The sequence below is a fragment of the Belonocnema kinseyi genome, chromosome 2, assembly GCF_010883055.1.
Source record: "Belonocnema kinseyi isolate 2016_QV_RU_SX_M_011 chromosome 2, B_treatae_v1, whole genome shotgun sequence".
NCBI lineage: Eukaryota > Metazoa > Arthropoda > Insecta > Hymenoptera > Cynipidae > Belonocnema > Belonocnema kinseyi.
In genome coordinates, this window is record NC_046658.1 from 108124039 (window position 1) to 108141076 (window position 17038).

The 17038-nt window shown below is 28.2% G+C and overlaps 1 protein-coding gene and 1 long non-coding RNA gene across 4 annotated transcripts in view; one reads left to right on the top strand and one right to left on the bottom strand.

Annotated features, from left to right (window-relative positions):
• The window catches only part of LOC117168509 (protein sprint), a 353946-nt gene that overhangs the window by 222918 nt on the left and 113990 nt on the right, over positions 1-17038 (top strand). The gene's annotated exons all lie outside the window — the stretch shown is intronic.
• The window catches only part of LOC117168524, an 87294-nt gene continuing 85204 nt past the window's right edge, over positions 14949-17038 (bottom strand). The window contains exon 3 of the long non-coding RNA XR_004466501.1: positions 14949-15232. This is a non-coding gene — a long non-coding RNA (uncharacterized LOC117168524). The remainder of the gene's footprint in view (positions 15233-17038) is intronic.

Consider the following 17038-nt stretch of genomic DNA (forward strand, 5'->3'; position numbering starts at 1 on the left):
ATTAAAGTTGGGAAAGTAGAGGAATTGAGGTGTTGATGTAAGGTAAATGATAAGAGGGAAAGTGAGGGGTAAATGTGAGGAGGGGTTGTAGGGAGGGGATATAAGGAAAGTGATTAGAAATAAAGAAAGGGAAAACTAGAGGAATTTAGGTGAGTGAGGTGAGGGGAAATTAAGGAGGGTAGTAGGAAAGGGTTGGTAGAAAAAGGAGAGTGTTAGCTAGGTATGACATGAGAGGGGAAAGTGGAAGATAGGGGGAAGTAGAAGAGAGGGGGAAGTAGTGGAAGAAGAATACGGGGAAGGGGAAAAACGTAGGGGAAGGAAAATATTGAAGGGGAGCTTGAAACTACTTACTTAGCAGCTGAATAGGCTAAGAACTTCTTTTTTTCCTTGGAGCGCGGGGCGGCCTACTTTGACTACTTTTTTTGTTTAAGAATTTGAAAAATATAATTTTCCTTTGCTCATTTTTCTTGTCGGTAGACGTTTACAGAAATTGGCTTTAATGGGCTTTAATGCTTGGCTACAAACGCTATCTTGCAAGCCATTTGTTATTGCTTCTCTCGCGGGTCATTTCGTGCCATGTCTTATCAGTCATTTTTCACCCATCGACCTTCGTCTCTGTCAGGATATCTGGATATGACGTTCAAGAGTGGCAGACCTATAGAGGAAACGAAGGGAAATCTGGTCTGGGAAAATCATGTCACGTACGGAATTACTTTCGACTCTTCCTGCCTGTTTTAATTTTATCTACCTCTCAGAATCGGGAGAATTTTTTCTTCAACACACTGATCAAAGTGGAGTAATCCAAACTCCACTTCAAACCTCTTCTGAATACTAAATCAAACACCTTGGAATAGAGTCACAAATCATTCGATTCTTAAAAGTCAGATTTGCATATTTTTGAGAATGCTCTTGTACAAATAAGAAGAAATTTATAGACCTATAAAATAATTTATTCAAAATTAGAAAGTGAGAAATTATTCTCCTTTTATGTAGTCACGAGATATGTAACTTTTAGTGGCTGTTTCTAGTTTTTTAATCTGTCAATAAAGATTGCGAATTACCTACAGACCATCAATTTTTTAAATTAAGATGTGGAAAAAGCATTTAATATTAGGAAATCATTCTGCACTTAATATCGTACTTTTTGGTTTTTATCATTAAAATAATAAGAATAATAATTAGAATAATTATTCTTAGAATAATATTATAATTAGAATAAAAATTTCTACCATCAACAGTCCAACTTCTAAATTAGCTAAATTTCTCGCCAACATTTTAGAAGTTTTAATGGAAAAATCTAACTACATTGTAAAAGATAGCTGGCAGTTCGTCAATTACATTAAAAATTTCAAAATGCCTAAACAACATTCTCTTATATCTCTAGACGTGGTCAGCTTATTTATTTCATTTCCAGTAAACCTAGCTCTACAAATTATCAAACACAAATGGGATGAAATAGCTCCATACACTTTAATACGAAGAGATGAATTTTTAAATGCAGTTGAGTTTTGCTTAAGATCTACATATTTTAAATTCAATAACAAAAATTATAAACGATTGGAAGGAGTAGCCATGGGATCTCCTCTTTCTCCTGTGATAGAGGACATTGTCATGAATGCTCTAGAAATTAATTGTCTCTCAACTTTAAATTTTGAAATACCTTTGTATAAGAGATACGTTGTTGATATTTTTATGATAATTCCTAAATCAAAATTACTCGAAGTTTTAGAAATTTTCAACTCATTTGACTCTAACCTTAAATTCACCTTTGGAAAGGAAAATAACTTTACGTTAAATTTTTTAGACGTTTCTGTCACTAGAACCCATAATGAATCTCTTCTCACTAATTGGTACCACAAACCCACAAGGTCTGGAAGGTATATACATTTCTTATCACAACATCCTTGGTCACAAAAGAAAGGAATGATTTTCGGACTCATAGATAGAGCTATTAAATTGTCTTCATTAAATTTAGAACGTAGAATATTAAACTAATACAAGCAACTTTAATTCCACATGGCTATCCCATAATAAGTTAATAATATTATATAGTTAATAATATTTATAATCAACTCAGAGAAAAAGAACATAAGAACTTTAAAAATGTCACCATAGTTCCATACATCTCAGGAATAACTGATAAACTTGCAACTGTTTTAAGACAGAATAACATAACAGTAATTTTCAGATCAGTAAAATCCAACTCAAATCGTTTTCCGTCTCCTAAACACAAATTAGACATTTTTCAAAAAAAGAGATATTGCTTACAAATTTAATTGCTCGAATTGCGATTGTTGTTTTGTTGGCCACACTAGCAGACCTCTACACTATAGAATTAGATAACATATTCGCCGAAATTATAATCCAGATAATATCACTGCGCTTGAAAGACACCGAATTGAAACTGGACATGATTTTGAGTTTGAACATCCAAACATTTTGGCTATTGAGAAAAATCTTAGTAAGCGTTTAACTATAGAATCTTATTTTGTTAAAAAGGAAAAAAACTCTGTTAATCTTAGATTTGAAAATTTTAAACTTCCTAACTTTTACAGTTCTCTATGCAACTTTTTTTTTTCTTCTTATAACTTATTTTCGCTTTTTATTTTAAATCTGCATATCTTAACGCATCTCCTTTCATCTTTTTCCCTTTTTCAAATAAAGAGTTTTATTTTGATGTCTTCATGAACACTTGAAGTATTTCCTACTAATGATGACTTTGTGAACACGTGTTGTGTCATGGCGTCCAAGGATGACGTTTTCCGCTTTTTTTTTAGTTTTTCGTTTTTACAATGTTTTTTCAATAAAAATTTGTTTCTCATTTATATTTGAGAACAAATGTGGGACTTTCCAGTTTAATGAAGATGTCTAGTAACTGAAAAATGTGTTGGTAAGACATTAATTGTGCTTAAATTCATGATGCTTAAATTTTCTAATATAACCCAATAAAATAATCATCAGTTTTCATATTATTTTTGTGTTTTTCTAACTTTCTCTATATATTCTCTTTTACACAGGTATTTTGATGTTAACTTTAGCTAACATGAAAATCCAAAATGTTGTTTTTCAACCATCAATGTGTATCTTAACAAATACACATTGATAAAGTTTGCTGATTTTCTTTGGACTTCTAACATTTCCATTTTCGCAATCATAAGACTAAATCCATATTTATTTTTAATACCAACACGGAATTTCAAGTGTCTCTCCTTCACTCATTTCTCAAATCGTGTTCTAAAGTAAACTTGTTCATGCACTATTTATTTGCTTTATCACTGTTCCGATTTATTGACTGCACTTGTTATTGCTATTAATTTTATTTTAACTTTTTATCTTAGATTTTATATTGTCTTTCAATCCTTCTTGAAAACGAATGAAATGATGTTTCAAAAATAATCTCATTTCCATCCTCTTTTTTTATATATATAATGTATTTGCTCGTCACTGTCATTTTGTTTTACTCAGCCTTACTGACTTCACTTATTATTGTTAACTTTCCTTTGTTTTAATCTATTTCATGGAAAGATTCTCTCTTTTTTACGCTATGATCATTTATTATAGTTTAGGATCTTATTTATTTATTATCATAATTTATTGACAACACACGCATTGTTGTTATTTAACCTTAATGACTACTTTTGTTACTTTCGACTTTTTTGTTTTAATCAAACTCATTAAAAGATTTATTCTTTTTTTATATTTTCATAATTTGTTATCGACGAAGATCTGATTATTTATATTTTCTTTATTATCTTCTTTATAATAAATGTTATGTTTCTACTTTTGTTTAAAATGTTCGTATATTATAAATAAATATATTAAATAAATTAAATAATAAAATTAAATAAATAATAAATAATCAATTTTCAGCCAAAAATAAATTAATCAAATTTTCAAGCAAGAAAATTAATTCGCAACTAAAAAGAGCCAAGGTTTAGCAAATTAGTTCAATCTTTAACCAAATAGCACGATTTTAAAACAAAAGAGGTAAGTTTTATATATATATCCAACTAAATTAATTCATAAATTAATTATTAATTACTGAATTTAATATTAGAATCGCAGCAATCAAATAAATGAAAAAAAAAATACAAAAAAACCTACACATTACTTTTTTGTCTGGAATTGTCACTCTTAGCTTGCTTTTTCAGAAAAAAATTTCACCTACAGTCTATTAGTCCGATTCGTTTTTCAATTTTTTGAGATTGAATTTTAAAACCCCGAGTAATTTGCCTACCCATACAAATTTTTTGATTTCAAATCCTTTGCTCCATTGGACAATAGCTTCTGTTTAGGTGTGGGGGAGGGTCACATAAAAAACATTTTATTGAAGTTTAAAATGTTCCAAAATCGGTGAAAAAAAAATCAAAAATCTAAATATTCAAAAATTCGTAAATCATGAAAAAAAATTTTTGCGAAAAATCAGAATGAGAACATGTTTCTTTTGATTATCCACTCATTTAATTTTCAATTTTAAATTAGCGTTTATTAGTAATAACTATATAAAAAATGTCCAAAATTTTCTAACTAATAGAAAGCACATTTTTAAGCTTTCAAAATCCAAAAAACGAAACGAAGGTGAAAATTCAATCCGGAAAAAAATTTTCTAAACTACGTGTCATATGTCAACCTTGATGACTGATATAAAAGAAAACATTTCGCAACTGATTTTTTAAATTGAAATAAGTTGCAAGGATTAAACAAAATCACTTGAAACTATCATTCATTCAAAAAAATTGCTTAAACCAAGAGAAAAATTTATCTTGTATATACATGAAAATTTGGTCAAGTCAAACAAATTTTGGTTGACTCCAGAAAACATTAGATTGACCCAATAAAATTGTTTGTCTGAATTAACCAAATACTCCATCTATTGGAAGATTTTTTGAATGAACAAAAACATTCTTATGTCGAATTTTCGAGCTTACAATGTTTTCGCATTTTAATTTCTACAATTTAAATGACCCTGTCTTGTGCAATACAGTGAATAATTTTATAAGATGCCATGTGTTACTAAAATTTTTTTGATTCAGAAAAATTAAGGTGGTTATTGGCAACCTTTCTGTGGCGATTTTATAATAAATTTGTGATTAAAGGGTCGAATTCATCCGTAAAAATTTTTCGATAATTATAAAACTCCAGGAAATATTACGTATCTTACTGACAATAATTTCTACTATTTGAAAAAATTTTATTATTCATACTTATCCTAGAATTAAATAATAATTGTTTGAATATTCGGCATAGAACACTTCATAGGGACCTATAAATATATTTTTCTTACATCTAAAAAAAAGGGAATCATTTTCTTATCAAAAGAAAGAAATTTCAGATTTAGGGTTTTAGAAAATCCAAAAAAACAAAAGGATTTCTGGAGGCACCCTAACGTACATGCATATGACTTTAATCAGTTTAATCCATTTCATTCACAGTAAAATCGCTATATGTATAGAAATAAATAAACTGGGGCCCAAGTCAATAGGTTCTAATAATTTTGAGAAAGGCCTTCTGCTGAACTGTCTTGAATTCTCTGAAGCGTGGGTGGTATCTAACTTACTAGGGTCTTCTTTATATACCTGCATACCATACTACATGCTTCTACTCTCTACAGTAGAGTTTTGGAATAATTTAATTAGCAGGCGGTACGAAGTGAAGTGCCAGGTCGTGTCCCATGGGTTTATTAGCGAGAGCTAACTTGCCTGCCCAGGGGATACACAGAGCCGAGTTGAGGTTGTAACAATTTACTTAAAACGCATCAGCAAATTATACATGGCTAGTTATTCCCTCAATAATAGAGAGAGCCTATCATCCTAATGCACTCACCATGCACAAGAAGCATGTAATAATAAAAATTAGGACCGATTTTTTATGTTTCGGGGACAGTAGACTCGCTTGGATCAATGTTAAGTCTTTGGTTTCAAACACAATATTTTTCACTTTTGGGAGTCATCGCGACTCAGATGGTATTGCAATTACCTTATGTTCCAACACTGCATCCTTGGCAGCCACGCTGGCGTGGGTTCGATTCCCAAAGCAGGAAAGCAAGGCTGGATGTGTTTTTCAGAAAGTTTCGCTTCTGATCCATGGTATACTACCCCACAGATTCCCTCCAGTTCATAATTATTCATGGAATGTGTATTATCATCAGAGAATAACAGAATTTTGATTCTAAACTCCATCTAGTCTGAAAAACGGTTAAGAATTTCTGTTATTCTCTGAAGATAATACACATTTCTTCAAAAATTAGACTTATAAAACCTGGCAAAATAATGCGTGTATTTCTGAATAAGGATTCTTCTTTCGGTCTCTCGTAACTTAAGGAAAAAGCCCCCGATCGACAATCGGAATTTCTGTGGTTCGATTTTCAGCGGAGCGAAGGAGATCTTTTTTCAGAAAAAAAATGTAATATTCAAAAAGTTTATAATTAGCCCTATAGTAAAGTCCCTAATGACCCTGGCAGTTGATACAGCTATAAACATCAATTAATAAAAAGACCAAATTTCCACATTTACAAGGTGTGTCCGGAAGTTATCCGACCTTGTGGTGTACCAGGAGTAAGAGTTAATTCTAGTCAATGACGATATTTTCTTTAAAATATTCTTCTTTCGAAACCAGAACTTTTTCCCAGCGATTCTTCCACATTCGAAATCTCTCTCTCAAGTCACTTTTCGGATTAGCTAACAGCGCTTAGTCGCATTCGGTTTCATTTCTTCTACGTCTTGAAATCGATTTCCATTTTCATTTTTCGTTTTCAATTTAGGAAATAACCACAAATCACGCGGAGCCATATCAGAACTGTATAAATATAAATTTAAAAAATAAAACAATTGCTTTTTGAGAAAATTGAGTTTCAAGATTTTCTGATTTCGAAAGTGAACAAAAAATTCTAAAGTAAAAATAAGTAAGTAAGAAAATTTAAAGAATAACATTCTTTAAAGATGCTAATATTTATAACTAAGTGAAAACCAATTTTTCATCTGATCAGTGAAATACATGTGCACAAATATGTGTGACAGGAGCATGCATCGTCTGCCCGATTTGAAATTAATTCCTTCAAAATATTATAAATCTTTTCGAAACTTCCAATATATCTAAATATCTTTTGAAATTACTTGAATTTTTCCTATAATAATTTCCTATAAAATTCTTAAAAAGCTTTTATTTTGTTCGAAATCTTCAGAAAATTAAATTTTGTTAAAAAAATTTTGTTAATCTTCTCAAGATTAATATTTTTTACGAATCTTGAAAACATCTAAATATCTGTCAAAATAATATAAATTTCTTCTATAACTTTTTAAAAAAATCTCCAAATTATAAAAGTTGTAAAATCTTCCAGATTCTTTTTTTGACAATTTTGGAAATCTGTTGAAATCTTTTTAAATGTTCTCTTGTAATAAATTTTTCAAACTAAAAACTTGTTTTAAATTTTCCCTGGAATCTAGACATTTTTTTTAATACTGTAGCCTTCAAAACCCCTAAAAATAAAATAAATAAAATCTTTAATTATTAATGAAATGTTTTTAAACCATTTAAATATCTTTAAAAATAATACGAATTTTTACAACATTTTTTTTTAAATCCTTAAAAATTAAAAAAAATTGCCTCAAAATCTTCCAAAATTCTTTTTGATATTTGAGTAAATTGTTCGAAATATTCAGACAATAAATCTTTAAAAATAAAACCTAAATCATTTAAAGTTTTCCTAAAAATTTTATTGTTAATGACGATAATTTTGTTGTTACCGCTTCCAACATTTTTTTTATCGGTTCTCCTTAAATTAAGATGCTAAAAGTTTTTTCCCATATAATTATATAAGAAATAGTTCATGTATAATTTAAAAAAATTATAATCTGATAGCTTAATATTAATCAGAGAATTATTTCACAATTAAAAAAAATTGTTTACCATTAAAATTTTCTTTTTTAAAAGAGGGAGTTTTTAAAAACAAACTGTTTACACTTTAATAACTGATTATCTCAACTTTATATCGTCCTAATTCAACTTTATTATTCAACCAATTTAATGGTTATAAACTAATTTGATGAAAAAATTAACAAAAATAGAGTTACCAGTAAAAAAAAGGCATTTTGCTAAAAATGCTTCGCATTAATATGGCAACGATATTTAAGCACAAAATTAATGAAAAACTTAACAATAATTATGATTAAGTTTTTAATTAATTGTTCAATGTAAATTTTTCAGAAATATTTGTAGTGAATCAGACGACTAAAGGAAAACTTTATACAGAAAAACGTTAAATTAAAATACTTTGCCACAAAAAATATTTAAGACAATGATTATAATCATTATCTTAAACAGTTTTAGCGGCAAAGTATTTTAATTTGACGTTTTTTTTCATATTTAGTTTTTCCTTAATCGTCTGATTCGCTGCAAATATTCCTGAACCATTTACATTTTTATGAACAATTAGGATAAACAAATTAAACGATATCCTAGTACCACAAATATAAAGTAAAAAATCGTTCTGTCCATGTAAATAGTTTAAAAGTAAGTTGAGAGTCTTAATCAGTCACAAATGTCAATTAAAATGAACTAATCAATATTTGGATAAACAATTTATCGTAGTTATTATAACCGTGGTTCCTATTTTTATGTATACAATTATCAAAATTTATTTTTGAATTTTTCAAATTTATATTGCCCTAAATTTAAAACTTTCGATTTTGAAAAAGAAGTGAAAGTTTACAATTTTCACCTATGAAATAATAGTAGCCTACAATATTGTACTAATGTAAATTTAAAACTGATCATTTTAGGAATTAGGGGTTAAAAATATTTATTAAACTAAACATTGAACTTAATTCCTTTTTTAACTTAAAAATATAATCAATCTTAAATGATACAGATTTGAAAGATTTAAAATGGGAAAGTCATAAAACCTTATCTTTGTAAAAACTTTGTTTTCGTAAGTCTGCTTGGACACTTGGATGTTTGAGGCTTCTCGTTCGATCACTGAAGTTAAACCAAATAGTTGGATTTTTAAACTAGAAAAGATACATATTTCACAAAAATGTAACAGTTACATTTTCCTAAAAAAATAAAATAATTTGTAATATAAAAAAACAAGTTTCTACAAAAACATTTATTTTCAACCAAATGGCTGCGCTTTTGACTAAACAGGTATAATGATGAAGTATCAACAAAAAAACAAAAAAATGTCAACAAATTAGTTCAATTTTCAACCAAATTTTTAACTAAAATTATGAATCTCTAACCAAAGGAATACATTTTTAAGAAAATATTAGTAATAATTAATAATTAACAGAAGAAGATTTTTATTTCAAATCAAAAATAGTTAAATTTAACCAAAAATGATGAATTATCGAGAAAATACTTGAATGGTCAATTAAAACAGATTAATTTTGAACCAAACAGCTCAATCTTCAACTTCAAAGTTTAATTTTCAACTGAAAAGTTAAATTTTAAATTAAAAATTTAAGAATATACAAAAAAATGTAACAGAGTATTTCAGTTTCTAACCAAAGAGTTGCATTTTTAACAACAAAAAAGATTTTTCTAGCAAAAATATTAATTTTCAACCAAGATGATTATTTTTTTTAATGAAGAGGAAATTTTTAATAAAACACATTAATTATTAAATAAATAGTTAAATTTTTATCTAAAAAGATATGCTTTCAATCAAAAATGGAATATGTAGTTAAATTTTCAATTGAAAAAATTAATTTTCAACAAAAAGGACGAATTACCAACAAAATAGTTCAGTTTTAACCAAAAAATTTAATTGAAACTAAAATTATGAATCTTCAACTAAAAAAATTAAGTTTTAATGAAGCAGTTCAACTTTAGACCAAATAATTGAATTTTTTACCAAATTATTGAACTCTCGAGCCGAAAAGATAAAATTTGTACAAAAAAGTTGAATTTTTATTTTAAAAAATGAATTTTTAACCGAGACAGAATAATTTTTAACCCGAAACTTACATTGTTAACCAAAAAGACAAAATTTGGACAAAAAGAGATGAATTTTCATACTAAAAAGACAAATTTTCAACAAAACAGTTAAACTTTCAACCATTCGAAATTTTAATTTCCACCAAAAAGGTTGAATTTTCAAGTGAAAAGTTGATTTTCAACCAAAAAGCGTAACTTTTCTACCAAAGAAGATAAATTTTCAACTCACAAGGATCAATTTTCTATCCAAAACAGTTTAAGTTTCTACAAAAAAAGACTGATTAACAAAAAAGATTAATTTACAAAAAATAGTATAATTTGTAAACAAAATAAATAAATTAAGGACCAAAAATATGATAGTTGATTTTTCAATTCAAAAGAATTTACCTTCAACCAGAAAAGATCAATTTTCTACCTAAAGATCAATTTTTTATCCAAAAGGGCGAATTTTCTATCCAAGAAGACGAATGTATAACAAAAAAGTTGATTTATCGATAAGAAATTATGACCTTATAACAAAATATTTGAAGACGACTTTTTTAAAAGATTGGTTGCATCTTTAACAAAATAATTTAATTTTTTTTTAAATAAATAAAATATTTAATAAAAAAAGATGAATTTCTGATCAAAATCTAAACAATAGAGTTTATTATGCTTCATACAGAAACCGTTTTTAATTGTTGCTAAACAGAAACAAAAATGTTAGCAACGATAACTTCATAAAGCTTTAGGGACGCCTCTGTGAAAATTTCTACAGAAATCTCTAACAGTGATGTGAGAACACACCCTCCACTAGAAGTGGCAAAAAAAATTAATAGCTCAAAAAGGACCTTTTGTTGACCCAATCCATTGAAAAGTTTTGAACGAATTTCACAAGAGATTCGCAGAAACTCTAGTTTGCTCGGACTTTTTCGCAGTTTATAGAATACGGAAACGAGGAAAAAGTCAAAGGTTCTGAAAATGCTGAAATTCTGAGACGTGAAAGGTCCGCAAAAGGATATAATAGGTTCTGGAACTTATATCCGACCTTTAGTCGCTGAGAGTTCCGGTTGGATAAATTTTCTCCTCAAGGAACGAAATACTGCCTCCTCGTATTTATTTAAAAGCTCCGGTTGGCGTCTGCGACGTAATCCGGAAAATTTATACTCTTATGAAGTCCTCCCCTGTCACGCTCGACCATGTCCCATAGGAAAAGGCCCGGAGAAACTTCTTTTTAAAAGTTATTGTAGTCGCTTCTTGAGCTCGAGACCGTTATTCTTGGTCTACTATGCGATAATGATGGTGAGGCCTTAAAAGTGCTCTAAAGGGAAAGGAGAATAAAATACTCTGGGCAAAAGACTCGAGGAGATTTACATCAAAACAAGTTTGAATTCTTCAGAATTATTATTGGTAAAGTATCTATTTATCCGCGAGTTCCATTATACTTCAGAACTTTTTTCCTCCTCAATATGAAAAACTTTTATAGGTGAATTTTTTTTAGTAAAATCTTGACTGTTTTATACAGTGCCGATTTTTTTCCTTTCTTCAAGTAGGTATTCAGTAGGCTGAGCTGAAAAACTCGAAATAATTAAATTCTTTGGCTATAGCGCTGAAAAGTTTCTTTGTGGCACTACGAAATTCGTTTATTCTCACCATTGGGCCAGTTGATTCAAATTTTTCAAATTTGAAATTTTTAATTTTTTGTGTATCGAAAAAAAAATCTGTTTCAACTTTGTTTTGGGTAAAGTTTTTGGAAATAAATAACCTCGACCAGAAAAAAGTAAGAAAACATTTTTTTCGTCGAAATATATTTCAAGCAATGCCGAAAAATATATTTTTAAACTTGAAATGTAAGTATTTGGATAAATATTGGATTGAAAATACAATTGTTTTGCAGAATGTCGTCTTTTGGTCTTGCAATATCAACAAATTGGTAGAAAATTCAATAATTTCACAGAAAAATTGATCTTTTTTGTAGAAATTTTTTTTTTTTTTTTTTTTGAAAATGCGTCTTTTTCGTAGAAAATAATTTTTTTATTCAAAATACCTCTGCTGTGTTTGAAATTAATCTGTTTTAATTGATAATAAGTCAAGTATTTTCTCGATAATTCATAATTTTTGGTTAAATTCAACTCTTTTTTAATTAAAATAACAATCTTTTTCGATTAAAGTATAAATTAGTACTATACTGCTTTCTTACACAATTATTATTTTGTTTAAAAATTCATAACTGTTTGGTTAAAAGTGCAAATATTCTGTTGAAAATTAATTTTTTTGTAGAAACCTAGTTTTTTTGTTACAAATAATTTTTTCAAATGAAAATTTAACTATTCCTTTTTTTTTGTTCGTAATTGATTTCTTTTTTTAGTTTACAAAATTCAACTATTTCGTTGAAAAATGACTTATTTTTATGAGAATTCCGATTTTTTTAGTACAAAATTAATCTAGTAGTTGAAAATTCAACTGCTTTGGAGAAATCTCGTTTCTTTGCATTAGAAATTCAACATTTTAGATGGTAAGATTTTACGGATCCTCCTACCTAAGAAATAGTCTTGCGTAATTTCTTATTTAAGTAATTAAATTAAATTTTGTATTAAATATTAATAAATTTGTGATTATGCATATCTTATTATAAACTTCGTTCAACATTTGAAAAAAAAAACTTTATGTAATTTATACACGACCCCCAGGTATGCCGCTGCAACTAAACTTAAAAATTGATGCAAAATCCTGTTAAATAAAACAAGAATCCAACGATCAAATTTAGACCACAACGAATAAACAAAAAGCAAAAATACTATTATAATCTGAAAAAAAAACAAATAAAATTTTCAGACAAAAATAAAGAAGAGGAAAGAAAAATGAGAAGGCAGCCAACCATATCCCCTTCCTTCTCTTTTTTCTTCTTTCATCTTTTTTATTTTTATTATCATCAAATTACAATAAAATAAAAATAAAACATAAATAAATAAAATTGCATTACCAACGTTTCCGTACTGTACAAGTAACGAAACGTTGGTAATGCAATTTTATTTATTTATGTTTTATTTTTATTCTATTGTAATTTGATGATAATAAAAATAAAAAAGACGAAAGAAGGAAAAAGAGAAGGAAGGGGATGTGGTTGACTGCCATCTCATTTTTCTTTCCTCTTTTTTATTTTTGTCCGAATATTTTATTTGTTTTTGTTTTTTTTTTTTTTTTTAGATTACAATAGTATTTTTGGTTTTTGTTTCTTCGTTGTGGTCTAAATTTGGTCGTTGGATTCTTGTTTTATTTAACAGGATTTTGCATCAATTTGATTATTGGACGTTAAATGGGATTTTTAATTTGGATTTTGGTGTAATTTAAATGTCTTAAATTTTTTTTTTCTTAAACTTAAAAACTAAAGTTACTCAGAGTAAAATACTTCTAATATCCATTTCCATGATTTCATCAAAATAAAGTACGCAAATCATAAAAAGATCAATAAAAAAGTAATAAAAAGTAAACACACTTTAAATATCTTAAACGATACTGCTGCATCGAAACAAAACGCAGGATTGACCAGAGTTATGAAAGGTGTAAAATTCTCGTAAATTCCACGTAATTTCCCTTTAAGCGCGAGACATTCATGAACAGAGGCATAATAAGGAAATGTCCCAAATTCCATTGCAAAGCGAATTCTCACGAGTTATTTTTTGTCCCTAAGGTATAAGACCACTCTAATTCGCTATAAACTTCGTTGTACGCCTTCCGGCTTTTCAAATTTACCAGAAGGTTTCTAAATCTCTTCTGGGTTCAGCCGGAAAAAATTCCCGGTTATTTCCCGGTTCGCAAAAACTTTTCCCGGTCACTGAAATTAAAAATTTTAAGCCGATAAAGCTAAATATATTTTTTTTAATTGATGTAATAAAAACTAATTGAACTCTTCTGAATTTTCAGCTTTTTAAATTAAAAAATGAACAAAATTCTCAGTTTTAAATTTTTTTTCTTGAGCATACGAATACAAATAGTTTTTGTCAACTACATACTTTACAACCCAAAATTCTCTCAAAGCAGGAAAATAAGAGGGATTTTTCACGAAAATAGGGGAATAAATCCTTTAAATAAAATTTATATATAGATATTTACTATATTTAATTTATTCTGGAATTCATTCATTCCTCAGATTTCAATTCGAAATGTATTGAATTTCCAAGAAAAAGCTTCAATTTTAAACTAGATGGTCGCATTTTTAAACCAAAAAATTGAACTTTTTAAACCAAATATCTTAATTTTCAAGCCAAAAAGGAAAAATTTTTAGAAGGCAGTTGAATCATCGACCTGAAAAGGTAAATTTCCAACAAAAACATCATTTGAAACATAGAAAGATGAATTGTTCAGAAAACAATTGAATTTTTAAAAAAAAAGATCATTCTCAACAAAATAGTTGAATTAAATCAAGGAACCAAACAGTTGCATTCACAAACAATTACTTGAACTTTCAATCAAATGAGATAACATTTTCAACCAAATTTTTAATTAGTTAACTAAACAGTTATATTTTAACGTCAAAAAGAAGATTTTTTCAAGATACAGTTGAATTTTTAACAAAAAGCTTCATTTTTAACCAAATAGTTTAATTTAAGAAATAAAATCATTTTTAACCAACCACTTGCATGAGCAAAAAATAGTTGAACTTTTAATAAAAAAAGGCGAATTTTTAACAAAAAATTTAAATTTCTAACTAAATAGTTATACTTTCAACTCAAGAAGCTGGATTTTTATACAATATTTGAATTTTTAACAAATCGAGCGGAAATAAAAATTGAACAACACATTCGTGTTCAGCAGCTTTCTATTGTAAATCTAAAAAAATTATAGTCATTTGCCGTTTTTTTCCCGGTCCTAAATTCCCGGTTTCTCGCTCCAGTGGCCGACCCGCAAACAAATTCTGTAAAAAGTAAGACGGAAATGAAAAAAGGATGGTACGTGATTGATAGAAGCGTAGATTGAGGCAGAGCAGAGGCTAAGAAGCATTGTGCAAATTTTATTTACTAAGATACTGGTCAGTTCGGTTCTTTTTTTGCGATGGAAAAGGTAAGAGATAATAAGAATAGAAGAAAAGGAGTCCACATTATCGGTAAGGTAGATGTTAGACGAGCGAAAAGAAACTTCAATCGCTCCAAGTGGAAAAAGGTTTATTGCCTCCCGGGCGAGACACGGCAGTAGTGAGAGTCTTGTTTTATCAGCCACGTGATTGCACCTTCAAGTCTTGCTTATACTCAGTCTTATACTGGACTGGGCAGAATCGCAAATCCTCGATGCTAGTTTCCTGTCTCATTGTACTTCTTTCAACCTGGAAATAAAGAGAAAATGTGATCGGAATTATCAGCGCATGTCGACATTGCTACCGGTTAGCTATCAACAGGCATTATATTTAATATAGCGGTGAGCTGTGATTCCCACACTCCCATTACATATACGTATATTGCTTTGTTTAGCAATTTCATCCGAGGAAATCAATCGTGTCTTGTGAGATAATGCATTTTTTACTTTGCGCAAAGGAATGTGTTATCATGATTCATCATCAGGCAATAAGATTTCATTATTTGGCTGGTCATTTCAAGGGTTGCTTACCTCTGACTCACTACTCTATCCAGTCTATTTGATACTTCTTTTGAGCGAGAAAACGATTTGGCTTTTATTTCGAAAAAATATTACACCAAAGAATCTATCTCCTTAAATAATATTTCCTTCCAAAATACCGGAAAATTGTTTCAATGACTGATTAAAGGCCGTAAATAAATTACGAAAAGTTTTAGTTTGGAATTTTGAATTACGTACCCACCTTTTGTTAGGTTTCGTAAAGCTTGACCCCCCCCCCCCCTCTATATTACGTAATTTTTTGCGAAAAAAAATAACTTTATACTATGCAATGTTACTGTTCCTCATGAATTACCAAAGTAGTTCAACTTTGAACCAAGTAATTGATTTTTCAACAACAAAAAAATGTAATATTTTATATTTAAACCAAGGAAAGATTTTAATTTTAAACCAAAAGCAGTTGAATTAAAAAAAAAAATTTTTAGCAAAATAGTTAAACCCTCAACTATAATAGTATACATTAATTTTAAACCAAAGCGTTGAATTTTCAATCAAAAAGATTAATTTTCCAACAAATAGATGAATTTTGTATAAATTGCATCAACTTTCAACTAAATAGTTTTAACGATGAATGTGATGCTCATATAAATTGAATTGAATTTATTCTTTTTAGTTCATATTTTTTTCGTTTATATACATTTTTACTGAATATTTGAATTTTTTTACTAAAAAAATTGGTTTTTAGCTAACAGCGCAATTGAATAATTAACCCGAAAATGTGAATTATCAACCAAAAAATTCATTTTCAACTATTCAGTTGAAATTTCAACAAAATAGTTCAATTTTCAGTTTAAAAAATTAATTTTTAACCTATGGGATGAGTGTTAAACAAATAGTGGAATTTTCAAGAAAAACAAATTTATTAATGAAACAAAAATTCGATCAAATTGTTGAATTTTCAAGACAAAAAACGAAATTTCCACTAAACAGTTGAGGTTTTAAAACAGGAAAAAGTCCGGGAATTTCATTTGTCAAGTAACGTCATATTCGTATTGGTAATTGATTTTCCTTGTATTTCTGTTTCTATTTTTTTGCAGGTTGTTTTTTCCAGCGACTTTTAATAAAAATGTAACGGCTTTGTTAAAAATTCATCTTTTTTGGCTGAAAATTGTACTACTTTGGCGGAAAGTTCACTTTTTGTTGAAAAATCATATTTTGTGTTTTTTGGTAGAAGTATTAACTTTTAAACCATTTTTTTAAATTCTTCGTTAGGAGGTTGATCATTCAAGTATTTGATCAGAAATTTAATATTTTATTGAAAATTAAATTATTTTGTCACAAATTCAATTCTTTACTTGAAAATTTTACCGTTTTTTTGAAAAATTGTTTTTCTGGTTGGTATATCAGGTATTCTATTTTCGTTGATAATTCATCTTTTTGTTCAAAATTCAACTATCTTAAGCAAAGTTCATCTTTTTGACTTAAAAATGGAACTATTTAGTTTTATAGGCAACTGTTTTTAGTTTAAGTTAAATTTTTTTTATTTTGCTGAAAGTTT